This window comes from Cygnus olor, chromosome 4, assembly GCF_009769625.2.
Source record: "Cygnus olor isolate bCygOlo1 chromosome 4, bCygOlo1.pri.v2, whole genome shotgun sequence".
Lineage (NCBI taxonomy): Eukaryota > Metazoa > Chordata > Aves > Anseriformes > Anatidae > Cygnus > Cygnus olor.
Window position 1 is genome coordinate 63,034,726 of NC_049172.1, and position 16,158 is coordinate 63,050,883.

Genomic DNA, 16,158 nt, shown 5'->3' on the forward strand with positions numbered 1-16,158 from the left:
TTGGCCTAATTTTATCCCGTGTATGTTAACTATTATTACCAAATTTCTTGTGCATCAGGTTAGTTTAATTTTTTATACTTGAGTATCTAAATCATCTGCCTTGTCCTAGGCAGAACTTATACAAATTTCAACATCCATCCCAGTAAATCAGCTCAAAAAGAATATTTAGAAGACACAAGAAACATTTCCAGAGACAGATTTGCATTTGGGATCAAAGGGTTTAAAAGGGTTCAAAGATGCTCCCCCAGGTGCTGCATGGGGGAGAAATACCCAAGATTTTGAGAATATTTCCATTGGCTTTAGTACATTGCATCTTTGCTTTTCTATCAACTTGTATAAAAGGAAAACCCAAGTAAGTACAACAGGAACTGCGAGTGCAATTTAATGTCAGAATTTTCCTGGTATGAGCTCAGCTCTTGGTGTTATAGAGGTAACAAGGAAAAACAGAGACACAGAGAGACAGAGCAAACCTTAAACCAGTGATCACTGCTGTCTTCATGATTCAGTCCAGGCCATCCATGAGCATAACGCCGTATTTCCATCCTCTGCTTTCACTGGAAGTTGTGCTTGGCATGACTGCACTCTTCAGAGCATTTGGACAAATAAATAACATCCCTCTTCATTATTTATTTGCTTTCAAATTTTAATCAGTATTTGTGTAATCAGTAGTAATTTACTACATTCCTATTCAAAGAGATTGGCACAGTGTTTATATATAATCACCCAATGTAGCTGTTTTATTTAAGTACTGGGTTCTAAATACACATAAATTTAGCAATTATCACTGGAACAAATTTTAGACTTTGAAGTGAATTATACCAGGAGGAGTTTTCTGTAGTTGAAATTGGAAAAACAAACAAAAAAAGGCTTCACTTGCCCAGCTGAGGAATCTGACTGTGACTTTTATGCACATGCACTAAGTGTTTTATTTTTGGGTGCAAATTGTATAAAACCTAAGGAAAGCTTTCAAGTAACAAAATGCAGGGCTTCCCTCAGCCACACGTCAGTGCCTTGTTTGGCTTGTGAGGTTGCAAAATCTGCCTTTCCCTTTGACTGTTTTTGCTTCCACTTAAAACAGCTAAACCAAACATTGAATAAAGTACTGATAGTATTTTAGCCTTGTTTTTTGCTCTAGGCTTAGCAGGTGTGGGCATCTGTGCCTGTAGGATCTGAGTCTGTTTGTTAAATGTGCCTAACCCAGTTCACAAGGGTAGGGTTATTCACCTAAGCTAGAGGTGATGTGAATGAGTTCCCCAGTGCTCTGCACCAGAGCAGCTCAGAGATATGTCTTTATACTGTGGTTGGTTAGAGCTGGGAATAAAGTGCCAAAGTCAGCAGCTGAAATAAGTAGAGTAAATCAAGTTAAGAGGGAACAGGACAACATTTTGGAAAAGGAGGGAATATGGGGTAAAACCATTTCCTAGAAGTTCAGGGTTAAGATGATGAGATATAAATTGATTGGTATTTCCTGGGTTTATAAGGGCAGGTCCTGGCGGATGACATCATCATCTGCTGCCTCTTCGTGTTTCTGAGTACCCACTTGGGCTGCCAGGATGCTGCAGATCCTGCTCTCACTTTGAAAGCCACAGGAATTTTATCTGACCAATCTATGCAGGGTCAGACCCATGGCAACATTTTAAAAAAAGCTTATCATGGTTCTAAGTCATCCGTGCTGATGGTCATGGGCTACATTCATGCAGAAACCAACCTTATGAATGTGCTTCTTCAGGCTTTGCAGGTACATGAGCTTGCAGCAATTTAACTACCTCAGTTTAATGTGAATTCCTCGGTGGGCATTCACATTTCTGATCAAGTGGCTTATTACTGGTTAGGTTCACTGTGTTCCCAACTGGCTTGAAGTTGCCTAGAAATAAGACAGATTTTAACCAAGGTAGGTCATTTATTCTAAATTATCCTGATTAAAGTGTCACCTTCAGTTGAAGTTGTGCAGTCGTAAAGCATTTAAGTGATGAATATTTAACAGATCTAGGAAAACGAGTATTTTTCTTCCCAGTGAGAATTTTAAGTCCATATAATATAAAGATGGAACATTCAAAAAGAGGTTGATGTGGTCCCAGCATAACTGTGAGGGCTTTAGAAGTGCACCATATTGTGTGAAACAAGGTCCTAAAGTTTAATTATGAGGACAATTCCTTCTATTGCTGCACCGTCTTTATTCATGAGGTATCTGTTCCTTGGCATTTTATTCAGCAGTGTTTTTTGGTAGTAAGGAAGATTTCTACCTGAGGAGACAGAGGTGGTTAGAAGCAGGCAACCCTCAGAAGTCCCAATGTCCTTTCTTGGCCCTTGGGGATACAAGAGGTAAAAGGGCAGCTAATAAAAGAGCTAGATTATCTCCTACCAAGAACCCAATTAGAGGACATAGAAAGTTGCAGTAAAGAAAAAGTATTTCACAGCTTTCAGGAGTGAACAAGTCTGGTGGGCTGAAGATTCAAGATCAGAAAACAAGAGTTATGGGAAGTGAAATATTTTTCTGCACACTTGTCCTTAAGTTCACCATGAACACTGGAAATTCAGGCCCACAATGAATTAGTAGTTGCATTTTGTGATTCAGTGTTTTTGCAGGGCTCTGCTGTTCAGGCATTTTTAGGGGTCCTCAAAACTTCTACCAGTTTGGTTTCACTCTCTTAAAGAAAATTTGTTGTAAATTTAGAGGAACTATATTTGGTTATGGGGTTACTTTTTCTGAATGCCCTCACAGACAAAAACAGGACTTGTTTCTGTTAGCTTTGGGAAAATAAGCACTTGTATCCCATCAGCTGACAGCTGTGACATGCACAAGAAAGAGACTGGAAAGTCTAAACATGCATCTGAAATGCTGCACAATCAATAGTACATACTGAGGTTATCAAAGCCTTTTCACATGATGTGTTTCATATTGCCTGTCACTGGCATGACGGTAATGGCTCCTAAGTGCTGCAAGAGGATTTACAATATTGTAAGTGATTAAAATAGGAGATAGTGCTAAGAAATTGGTATGTATTTTCAGAATTATTCGGTACAGTTGGAAGCAGCTGAAAGCATGACTGCCTTCAAATAACATGTTGCCAGAACTAACTGCTTTGATTTCTTAAGACTAGATGATGATTGTTTGATCATTTTATTAAAAAAAAAAAAAAAAAGAAAGAAAGAAAGAAAAAAAAGGTCTAGGTGTCAAAGAGTTTCCTTATGTCTAAACAAGCGTTATTAACTTCAATTATGGCTGCCAGGTGGAGAACTGTGCACTTCTTTTACCATGTTTCAAAATATTTCATTTAGACATTTTGGAAAAACATACATCCCTATTCATAACCCCTGTTACTGTTCTGATTTATAAGTTCTGCTCCACTGTAAATCATTCAAAATGAAAAAATTAAATTTTATGGCATCAAACTTATGTGGCATCGTGCCTGAGCAAAGGGCAGAAGGAATGTGATTCTTATACTGCCAATTACCATTGAACTTGATTTTTTTTTTTCTTAACAGATGGCTGAGATACACATATAGAGAAAGGTAAAGTATACTTATTCTTTATTTGGACTTTGAATTAAAAATAAAACACCCTCTTCAATCGTTTTTTTCAAGTTGTTTATAAAACTTTGACTCTTAAGTATTATTATTTTTTAAATTATACAAATATTTGCATCTAAAACAGAAAATTTTGGTTTCAGGCCATACACTCTAATTGCTGTGGACGGTAAAATGTATCATTCATTTAGTCTTACAGGCTTTTTGGGAAAAAGGGGTCACTCTGTGGGAAATGGCATCGGGAAATTATGAAATCTTATCATTTTTAAGTGGAGAGAGAATCCTGAAATATAATAAAAATGTGGCATATGTTCTCTGATCAGTAAAAGATTTTGGATGAGGACATATGACATTGCATTTTTACAGATTCTGTACTCTTTTTTTTTTATTTATTTATTCCCTAGTACACTTTATCGTTGGCAGCAAACATCAATGACCTGGCATTATTCCTGGTTATGAAGAGGCTCTTTTTTGGCAGAAGAAATTTCTGCTACAGTTCCTGAGGTTTTCCTGGAAGGCATGATGGCATTAGGGGCTTAACTATAACTTTAACTCACAACAACAGTGCAGGAACTGGTTTTAAACTATCTAGTTGAGGTAACTAGTAACATCAGTCTAGGAGCATCTGTCTCAGGACCTGTCAAGGGTATACTTTTCAGTCATTCACAGATTTAAGAAGTCATGATTAAAAGCTTCACATGATGGAAACTCACTTTAGAAATGTGGAAATGGATATCTGATCATATCTCAGTCCTCTCCCCTGCCACAAAGTCTCTTGTTTTAATGAGGTTCCCCTTGATTTACTTGGGAAATCTCTTCATCAGCTCATCCTGCTCCTTCCCTCAGCCTGGCCAAATCCCCAAATGTATGGGAGCATCTGTGGTAGCTCCTCAGGACCTTACTGGCACATGACAATGTGTCAGGTCCTGAGGGAGGGTCTGCTTGTATTTTTGTCACCTAATGGGCACAGTCCTGGTCATGTAAGACATGAGAGCATGGCAAGGTCCCTTGCACCCTTCATTACTGTAGCAAAATGGTAAATAAGTATTTTAAGGAAACTTTGAGATGTACCTGATAGAATTCCTTCTTGGCTAATATAGGGTGTGAAAGGCAGCCCTTGGTGACAGTGCTGAAGATCCAAGCACCAATAATCACACTCTATCTTTCCATATGGACTGTGGACATTCTTTCAATGATGGTGAATATTTTGGCTTTAATATAAAACTGGATTGAATAAGGCAACCAAACGTTTTAGCTATATTCATATTATAAGACTGTGATTTTCTGGTCATTTGTAATTCCCTGTATTTCCTATGCTGTGTTAGTAGAGAAGTTTGCAACCATTTCTTTTACAGCATTTATGATTTTATCTCAATTTGATTACCAGATGGTTTCTCTGGAATCTCTGTTGAAACAATCTATAAAATGAAATGAATATTGAAATATCTAATCTCCATTTTGTAGGTAACAAAAACAATATAAATGTTAACAGCGTTTCCCTTAAATACAGAATCAAGCATATTAAGTACTTTGGGGTTAAGATTTAAACTTCCTTAGATTTATGGTAAGAATTAAAATATCCTCTCTTGTTACATTTATAAACATAGAGCTCATTAGATGAAGGAAATTTCCTTTATCATTAATAGGTCACATTAATGTGATAAAAATGTCTATGCTTTCCATAAATTTTATTCTTATTTTAAGCAGTTACCACATATAGTGTTTATCCTTCAAAACTTTCAATAGCACTTTTATATTCTCCAATTGAAATAATAAAAAGGGAAGAATGAAAAGAAGCGAATTAATCCTCCCCTGGGAAACAGGAAGACTAGCACAGCCAGATTTTAAGTCATAGCATTGGTTTGCAAACCTTAAACATTTTCCTCTCTCTTTCCGTGATTTTAATGGAGAAATGAGTGTTGTGCTGAAGGATCTTGAAATTAAATGCAAAAATTGCCTTCCAGGAAACAACTTTGTGTAAGGGACCTGATACTTCCTTCTGCTCTGCATAATTCTGTTAGCCAGAATGGGTGACTCTGGAAGATGAAAGAAGTTAGAGTGTAATTTATTTTCAGAGATACTGATTATTGTAACAGCATAGAATGGAGGAAAGGCAAAACTGGATGAGACTCAGGGACCGTGTAGCTTCTATTCTGATTCTGATAGCAGCCAACCACAACTGTGATTCAAAAGCTCTGTTTTTCTGAAAACTTGGCCATATTAAATTATTTTTATTGATTCCAGGTCCAGTTTCATTTGGAATCAATGCCAAGATTCATACTGGACATAAATAGAAGTCAAACCCTGTGTTGTTTAGGCAGCAATTCACAAGGTCTAAATCCAGAACATTCACAAATCGAGACAGAATTTGTTGGTGGTCTGCAGAAAGCAGACTGGTCAATCTGTGTGGGATTTATTTCTAGTTTCTAGCTGCTGTTGAATGTTTTTAGTCTATTTGCTGTGAAATGAAATAGTTCACTGGAGTTATAAAGTTATCTGGAAACAAGGGGCCAATCGTACGTAAGATAAGAACTAAGAAGACAATAACCAGACCTGCAGTAAGAACTAAAACTGCTGTGGAAAAACAATTTTGTTCAGGGAAGTGGATGAAGCAAAAGGCTAAAACTGCCATTGCAGAAGACTCAGCTGAAACAGCATGGAGACAGGATGGGTGAGGAAAGGGGGCAAAGATGTCTGTGATCTGTGGGAATGAGTGAATGCACATGTGTATCTGTATAGCTGTGCAAGCAAGAGTGAGAGACTTGGAAAACAACAGATGAGGGAATGATTGTATGGCTCATATTTTTCCAAAAGTGAAAAAAATCCCACCCTTATTGCAATTGAAAACTGTGGACATTCCTTCCAGTCAGAACTGGCTTTTTATCAAAAAACATTAATCTGGCTGAATTGGTATATTTTGGTGGAGAAATGAGACTGTCAATGAAATTTTATTTTGAAAAAATGTGAATGAAGTGTTGGGTCAGGAAGGTACAACTTCATTTTTCATTTAAAATGGCTCTTCTGGCTTTGAAGGTTGTTTACAATAGCAAATTGCATTTGAAATATATTAGCAAATCTAACTGCAGTTAAGTTTGGAACAATGGTTTTGGCTGGTCAAATTCACAGGACTTGATTGATAGGATTTTTTGAAGTCTGGCTTTTTATTGTGGTTGGAATTTTTTGAAAATATTGAAATTCCTCACATGCCAGAAAATCAGTGTATATATATATTTAATATGTATTCCTGATATTATTTTACTACTTCAGTAATTATTGTATTGACCGCAGAATAATTATTAATACACAAGGAGGTGACAGACTTACCACCTACCCCTCTAATAGTCCCTAGTAGTAGAAAATGCTGTAATAAGGTCTTCTGTCTCCTGAGCAGTCAGAACAAGAGTATGGATGAATGGAGGCAAGATGCAAGGCTGATCTTTAGTCATGATTATGTTCATTCAAGTATAGCAAGAGGAAGCTGAATTTAAATTCTACTTCACCCCTCAATGTACCAACTCCTTGTAAAAGAATTTAGAAGTTGGGAAAGTACAATGTTACCAAACTGAAGAAAGCTTAGCACTGAGCTACAGTCCATCTGATGATAAAACATATCATTGAAATAACTGTAATTTCTCTACTGATGCAAATGTTACATTATATCAGAGCATAGTGCCAAATTTTAACATGTAGTTTGTTTGCTTCATAAAATGCTTTACATACTATTGTACTTTGTAGGATGGAGTCTGAGAAAATCTCTCTCTCCTGGACATGACTATGATAGCAGTTCATTTGATAGAGGATAAATTATCCTAGCCCTGAAAAGGTAAAGAAAGAAGAGGTTTATTACAAGGTTTTCTCTTGGAGCATTGTCTAAAACATTTACTTGCAAAAGAGGCTAAATGAGCCTGGCCCTCTCCACACTCTAATGGCAGTGTGTTTTTAAAATGTGCAAGAAAAAGCAAGGCAGTAAAAATATTAGTTTATTATTTATTTCAGTTTGGAGGATTAAAGCATGACATAAGAAGAAGTAATCCCTCATTAATCACCATGATCTTAAATTTCTAGACTGATAGAAGCTAAATACATCCCAAACCCGGGGGATGACAGCCTCATTGAAGCAGGGACTCTGGACTGCTAGTGTAGAAAATGCCCCTTGGGCATCTGGTAGAACCAGTAATTAAATGATTGCACAGATTTAAAACAGAAATAAATACTTTGTCAAGGGTTAGGTGCCTGTTTAATACTCTGAATTTAATAGGTAAACTACTGACAATGGAGACTATCATTACCATTAGTGTTTTGCCAGCAACTTGCTTGCACTTTTAACAAGAACTTCCTTGAATAGACTATATCTGTTCAAGATCACAACTTGGGTTCGGCAGTATTCACATGGTTTTGTAGCAGCTCTTCTAGCAATAGGCGAGTCTCTGGGCAGCTGATTTCTTGAGTCAGTGTGCGTATGGTTTGGTGTCCCCACATGAGGGTGTGTGACATGGGATCTCACTTAGGGATCAGAATGGCTGTGGACAGCACAGGTGCCTAGCAGGGACAGTCCCTGAGTTATTGCTTAGGGAACTAACTCAACATACCACCCCACTTCACATTGTTGCCATTCCAACCTGGTCACAAGTTCCAGAGGAGTGTGATGTTAAGATGATAATGTTAGATCTGGAGCTAGACTGCTTTCTTCATTGAGAAGTTTTGTTAAAGTCAGCTTGTTAAACTTGATCCAAAGTCCAGTCACACTTGTTTGGATTCTCTGTCAGTGGATGTGAGGAGGAAAGGGTGGGGATGAGAAGTACCAGGGTACTTGGAGCAATTCGCTCCAGCACCATTTGCTCTACTGCTAGACTTGGGACACTAGTATCTCTGTCTAAACCTTCTCCACATCTGCTGTTGAGTAGCCACAAGGGAAATCAGGCAATAGCAGCATGTTTGCAATGGTTGAAAGTGTGTGTGGGGGTGTGTGTGTGAGGTGGTGTGTGGGTGTATGTGGAAGATGTTGATGAATTAGATTTAATTTTGATGTGCTGATTTTTTTTTTTCAATTTTATCTGAGAAGAAAGTACATAATATTGATCGTAATAAAGTTATTGTCCCAGTTGCAGGAAAACAGGTTTGGAATTAGGAACAGGAATAAGGTTTAACAGGAAAACCTTTCTTATGGTGGAAAATAAACATTTAGAAAAGAGCTTGGACTACAGATGGATCAAAATTTTAGAGTAGTCCTTTAATGTAGATGGAAGAATTACCTGCACAAAATAGTAACCATGCTCTCAGTCTGCAGCCAGGAAAATGATTAGTTATTATTGAGTTGGGAAGAATAAGAACATTTGGCACTATAGCAGTGAAAAAAATGTAAAATGCAACAGAATACATGGAAAGAACTTTTTTTTTCTTTTCTTTTTTTTTTTTTTTTCAATCTAGGGAACTAGAAATAATACACCTGCAAGTATAATGAATGGCATAATATTGGCACTGTATGGGGCACTGAGCAATTTGTACCACATTTATAGGTTCTTTTTTGCTATTAATTTAAAATAAAATAAACTTTGGTCTTTTTTTTTTTTTTTTTTTTTTTTTTTACCAATTTTTGTTGTATTTCTGGCTCTCATTTATTGTTTGCCAGCTCCTTTCCTTTGTGTTTTGTCTTCACCTTTGCCAGCTCTTTCTGTTTCTCTTATGTTTCTTGTCCATTCTCTTAGTTCTTTCCCTGGCTATGCTCCATCTCCTTAGGTTACCTCAAAAAAAAATTATATATATAAATAAATAGAGCACTCAAACATGTACCCTAGTGTGGTTTGTTTCACTGATGAGCTTTCTTTAAAAGCACACTAAGTAGTAAATAAATAAGTAAGAGACTTGTAAGAGACTTGGGTGATCTGAGTAGCACAGGGGAATTAAGTTGTTAAGGGGAATTTATTTGTTAAGCAAGTTTGTAGCAGGATAGTTATACTGCGCGAATGCATTTCCTTCTCTGATGGTACTACTGTGCATAGATAATGTGAAAAAAATTTGCAGTGGCCATCTAAATTGAGTCTGCTCTTGCTAAATTTGTAACTTAGCTAGCAAAATGAAAGGCGGCTCAGATACACCATAGTATGAGATGCTAACACATTGCAAACACAAGGCTTGTAAGTCCCAGTGAAAATCAAAAAGTATCGCCTTCATTAGGCAGATGCAAATGTGGAATAACACATAGTTCAGCTGGCTAGACCTGAGCCTTTAAATAGAGAAGGCTCGAATCTGGCTTGCTTCTTTTCCAGGTGACCATATTAACCACCTAGTATGGGAAGGGAGATCAAGACACATAGATTTTATTTTAAAATATTTATTTATTTTAAAATATTTTTTTTTTTTTTAAATGAAACAAACACAGATAAACTACTTTGCTTTCCTGAATATTGCAACAAATCTTGCAGGTTGACTTTTTAATAATTTGTTGTTGCTGATATTCTTCAGTTTGGTCACCAGCCCAAGAAAAAACACCCTGTAGGTATTAAGCCCTCAAGTATGAGATTTACGTACTAGAGTCCCTGTGCAGCTGACAGCTACTTTTGTGTAGGCTGGAGCTGGTTAGACCGCAGACGTCTTCCATTTTCTGAAACCCGAGGCCATGCCATCAGCAAGTACGCTGTCAACAGAGAAGTGGCTTCTAAGCTATTGCTTTGTAGCTTTGTACATGCACACCCCATGAGGACAGCCTTAAGTGCTTTCTATCTAGAGCGTGTAGTATTACTGAGGCAAAACATCCTCGAGTTTCTAGTTTTGTGGTTGCACAGCATAGTTGTTTCAGTCAATAAATAGGAGAATGTGATTTTCGGAATGAGAGTCCTACTGTATTAGTCTGGTAAATCCCAGTGTTATGATACAAAAGAAAAACAATACTCTTGTTATTTCTGGAAGTTTAAGGAGATTACCATACCCTGGGATACAATGGTACTTTTCAGCTATTAATGCTTCTAAAGCTCATTGAAAGTAGTATTCAAATCCAAGAAAGATTACATTGTATTCTGCATGTATTAAGTTATGTTCTGGGGGTAAATTCAAGGATATAAGTTCTTTCATTCTGAATTAAAAACAAAAAAAAAATTAAAAAAATATATTAGTCTAGGAGCTGTATAATATTTACTTGAGTAAACCAAGTAAGGAAGGATGAAATGCTGAACAGAAAATAAAAAACTCATCTCTATTTTTTGACTTAAAGTTCAGGCAGCTGCTGATTAGCAGGAAGAACTAGATTACCAGTAGATAAGGAAGTTAAATATCTGAAGAATTATACTTAGGCCACCATCAGAGATTAAATTAAAAACTGGGAGCAGATTCCTTAAGGGGAAAACAGAGAAACAAGAACTGGAATAAAAACAAAATCATAGGGCCATCTACATGGGCTGCAGTCTCAGTTGCTCTGGCCTGCACAGGCATACGAGGTTCCAGTATGTTATGTGGAGGATATGGGGAGGAAAATTAGCAAGTCATTAAGGAAATGACTGGTGAGCAGTTCGTGATATATTGCCAACATCAGCTTATTTGCATTGCTGAAGGTTGAAACAGGATGCTACCTGCAGCCTGCACAGAGGGAAGGGGTCTGCACTAATTATTAATTCACTTATACCTGCAGACTGCAGTGTTGCTCTGCTCATTGTTAGCAGAAAATGGTGATAAATAAAGGAGATAAAATGTATGTATGACAGCAAATGACAATCAAAGACTTATGTTCCATTAAAATATGGGAAAGATTAAAAGTAGCTGTGATAATTATTGCACACAAAATGGCCTTACCAGGAGACTGAGAAGTCAATGATGAGAAGGCTTATATAAACGCCCTTGTTTGGGTATGGCTCATTTGTGTAGGTTTTTTTTTTTTTTTTTTTTTTTTTCATTCTTTCTGAGGTCAAAGCAAATCTTTTACAAGATTGACTCAAACAGAAAAGGGCACATAGAGCACCATGCAGCAGAATAAGGAAAGGATTTGGCAGGCAATGTGCGAAGACAGGAGCTGGAATGAGCAATACTGAAAATAACTTTGACTATATTTTGAAAATCTGAATGCTTGACTTCTGCAGTAACAAAGGGAAGAGCTTGACCTTGCTATTGTAAGTTCTACTGCAAGGTATCTTGAGCAACTGTAAGATATGATTAAGTGATATTTTTCTTCGGTGCTTGGTGTATTATTTAGAACATTGCTCCTGTACTTCACATCCCAGCATATCTTCCATGAATTGTTTGTTTTTATGCAGTTTGACTCCCTGACTGACTTATAACACTGTGGAGTCTGACGCTGGCCAGGGAAGTACATGAGGGGAGAGTAACATTTACCGATTGTCCCTCTTCTTCAGGCAGCTTGAGAAGCATCAGCGTTCCTCCTCCATCCAGGAATTAATTATAGCTCTTCCTCATGTAAGGATATCTGTGACCTTTTGCTCAGTGAATACACTTGTGAGGGCATCTGTGCTGATCACTAGTTTGTTAAGCACTTTCAAATGTTTTGGTCGAAAAGACACTATGTAAATATAGGTAGCATATCTTTCTTCATATATCTCACAATGTTTGCTCTAGGATTTGATTTGTGGAAGGGGTAAAGCACTCTCTTGCACAGTTGGAGCCTTCAGGCTGCAGTACCAGTATCTGAACATGGATAAGGACTTACGGGGAGTATTAGGTACTTAATAGAAAAATCTATTTAATAGAATTTCTGCTCATGCCAAGAATGGATGAGTTTGTCCCACTTGCTTTTATGCACAGTACTTTTAATGATAGCATCTTTACTTAATTTTTTGTTCATGACTCTTTCACTTTTTAAAAAGACAAATCATGGGCTATCTCCAAGGTATTGGACCCACCAAGCTCTGCAGCAACTTCACAAATGTTCCCTCACTTAAAAGATAACTGATACCTAAGTGGTCTTTTGATCCCTTATTTCAGCTTGCTACAGGCCGTCCTCTGCAGAATCATTTTGTGATCTCTGTCATCAGTCCCTGGGGGGCTGTAAGTTTCTTATGATTGTTTCATAGTGTCAGCTGCTTTTTCTGTAGCAGTCGAACTGGCTACAGTATTTCTTTTCCTGGAGTTAGCATACTTCCGCACCCATAATAGCTGTTTCCCTTGTGTCCAATTCAGTCTTTTCTATTAACTGTGCCTTAGAATTTTAATGTTCAAGCCTGTTTCCTGATTTAGGTAAGTCTCAGTTAACCAGTTATATCATATTTCTCCTTACACGTATGCGGACCACTTGCAGGTCTCTGTTTTGTATTGCCTTTAGGTCTGCCTAGATTTCTCATGTGAGATATGACCATTCTCTCTCCTGTTTCCGCAAATCTCTCCTAAACAGATATGTCAGCAGTGTCTTCATTATTTGAACCCTTCTGGCCCATGGAGAGAGCACAGGGATTCTCTCCGTGAATGTCCCTACAGGATGCTGTGCTCACTGGCCAAGGGGATCCATAAAAAGTGCTTGAATGTTTGAATCTCACCAGATGTCTCTATGAGTTGACTTCATGCAAAGTCAAAAGGGTTACTGGTTAGCATGCAGCCATATTTAACAGAAAAAAAATATATTTTAAAAGGCCCTATGGGAAACCATTCCAAATTACTTTAAATTATGTTTGAAGCCACCAAGGAAATAGGAGTGTGTCAATTCAGCTTCACGGGCATAAATGCTATTCCCATAGGACTCATAGGATGGAAAGTTCCCACATTTGGTCATCTGCTGCCACATGGACCTGTAATCCCTGGGATGGCATGGGGAAAGGCTGCATGGCACTAAGCTTAGTTGTGTAGGAATTTGAATTTTACACCCACTTTTGCCACACAGTTTCTACATGGTTTGTGACCTCCTGAGAATGTGTCTCTGTGGCAAAAGGAAAAAAAGCATACTGATAAAGAAAACAGAAATAATTGTGCCCCGATTTGGTATGAATAGCCTGAGAAAGACCTGCAGAGCCTTCTGCACTTGCAAAGCTTTCTCATATTCGGGGTATTTTTCCCATTGTTATGTTCACAAGTCAACACAGCTATGAGCACCAGATCTGTTTTCTCATTAATTCCACTAAAACCCACTCAATGGGGAGCAGCATTAAGTGTTTTCCTCTCTCCCTGAGAAAGTGGTGCCAAGATGCTAAGCAGAGCTGTGGCAGCTGTGCTTGGTCCCTGTGTCATCCCTACTGTGCTGCTCTGGCCCAGGCAGCAGACAAAACTCCAGGCTGTTTCCCACCAGGAAGGGCTGACATTCATGAGAGTGGGATCTTGTCTCATCTGTTAAGAAAAATACCAAGTAAATAACCACAACTGCACCAAGGGCGTCTTCAAACTCCTCTACTCCATCTTTCTCCAAGTTCCAGAAATCATAAAGGAGCAGCTTAGTTGCTTTGCCCAAAGCTTTTCAGCCTGATGAGCGTCCTTAGTTGTCCGGTTTGGGATACTCAAGCAGACTGGTCTTACTTTCAAAAATGGCACAGGGCTCATAGGAATCCTGTAGAATAGCTAATATTATGTATTTTCTGGGATTATTGGATAAACTAATGTATGAATGGATAAAACTTGCATTTTTTTTTATAATTATCAGTTCTAATTGGAAGTTTGCTGGCACGTGCTTCACCAGCATGGTTAAACTCATATATCTTTTTTTTTTTTTTTTTTTTTTTTTTTTTTTCCCAAATATACAGTGTAATTGTGGAAACTGCAAATGCAGCTCATTGTGCTCTGCTAGAAATAGAAGCATTTCACAGCTAAGCGGTTTTGCACTTACCTAGTGAAAAAAGCTGTAGGTGTTGAAATTCTTCAGAGAAAATCCAGGTACACAACCATTACTGAAGTGCCTAACAATAATAATTTATCTTTTAGTTGCTTGTTGTTCAAAGTAGCTTTCAAACTGACTCTCAGTGTCAAACTGTTTTCCAGAGACACTAACAAATGGAAATAATGCTATTTAAGGTAATGACTTGTGTCAAAATGAATTCAAAATGTCATTAGCTCAGGATTCATTTATGTCAGAGGAGGGATCCCATCCTGCAAGTTTTGTACACTAAATATAGACTTATTTTAGATGGGATTTTTTGTTGGCCAAGTGACATGAGGACTTATGACTTAAGGAGTTAATAGTACACAATCTTGAAATAAACACTATGATCAGGAAGGGTTAAAGTATCTTTTCCTGATTTCTGACCTAATATTTTACTTCATCCTATAGGTAACACTCAAAATAAATCACGTTAACAGGTTTCCAAAAAGCAGTCGAATTACACCATTACTTAAGAAAACCCCTGGGTACATACGTGAGCATTATGTGCTATATCAATGCGAAAAGACAGCAAGCAAGATTGAAAAAGCTATACTTTTTATTTTGCCAATGAATCTGTTGCACTTTGCAATGTTTAAGTGGGCTTACACAACATAAACATTTGGGACGTTTAACATATCAAGCTCAAATAAAAATGACACGCAGATCGTTCACTTCTGAAGCTGCCTTGTGTTCAGTTATTGGAACACTCCATCCCTGTGGTTTCCGAAATATTATAAGTATATATTCCAGATTAAACTTTCTATTTTCCTCAAGGTAGGGTTGCTTTTCAGCCCTCAATGGCTTGGTTTTTGCCTAAAGAATCAGGTCCTATCAGCAAAATCAAAGGCGATTACACAGCTCAGTAGTCATTTAGGATTTCTGTGGCTCAATTAAGCATGTATAGCATGCCACAGCCACTGAGACTCTGTTTATTCAGTGAAAGTGCTCTGTAATTTATTTAAAATAATCCATCTTTAACAAATAAAGAGGCCATTGACTGGCCATCGCTGCAGGCATCCATTTAAATGCTGCCTTCTTGATGGTCTGTTTTGCTGGTTTAAGTTAAATACCTGACAAAAGTGATTCAGTTTTTTAGAAACAAGATTTGTATGCATGATGTTTATTTTCTTTTACACGAGTAATCAGTTAGAACTTCTTTGTAACAGATTGACCATTAAAAATGATTAATGCTATTCACTCTGATAATAACGGATTCTGCCAGCTGTGTGTGTGTGCACGCGCGTTTAAAACTGCTCAGGAACTGTGTCTTTATGACACTTTGCTAATCGTGTTAGAACTATTACTGTATACATATGTTGAAAATTAGATTAGATGTCTAAAGCGAGTGACAAAAACTCTTTTCTTTTCCAACATACAACTTTTTTTTTTAATTATTATTTTTTATATTTTTCTTTTCCCACTTGACTATTTCAGAAATGAATCATTCTTCTAAGCAACACCAGCAAGCTGCCATAAAGACTTGCCAGTACCAGTGGATCTTCTTTGAGCATCAAACAGTTGCAGTTTAAGTCCCTGGTAAGTGCTGTTACTTGTAGCACTGGAACATGACCAACTCAGAAGAAGCTTTTTCTCTGTAACAAGAAACAGCCATTAAGAACTGTCCTGGGAATAGGGCAAAGTATGGTGCTAAATTTCCAGTGGAAAGGCGATAGAGAAGGCTATTGGTTAAAGGACTGCTTCTTAGGGTTAAGTATAAATAAAACTCTGGTAGCCACAATGGCACCTCCTGTCCAGCAGCCACACAGTATAGCCGTGTCTTGTCCTCTTTTCAGACTTAAAAAAAAAAAAAAAAAAAAAAAAACCACACACACAACCTCACCAAGAACAAC

The 16,158-nt window shown here is 37.5% G+C and overlaps 1 long non-coding RNA gene across 1 annotated transcript in view; it reads left to right on the forward strand.

The window, feature by feature from the left end:
- The window catches only part of LOC121069016, a 31,078-nt gene extending 15,234 nt beyond the window's left edge, over positions 1–15,844 (forward strand). Inside the window, exons 2-3 of the long non-coding RNA XR_005819196.1 lie at positions 14,193–14,322; positions 15,743–15,844. This is a non-coding gene — a long non-coding RNA (uncharacterized LOC121069016). The remainder of the gene's footprint in view (positions 1–14,192; positions 14,323–15,742) is intronic.
- The last annotated feature ends 314 nt before the right edge of the window (positions 15,845–16,158 follow it).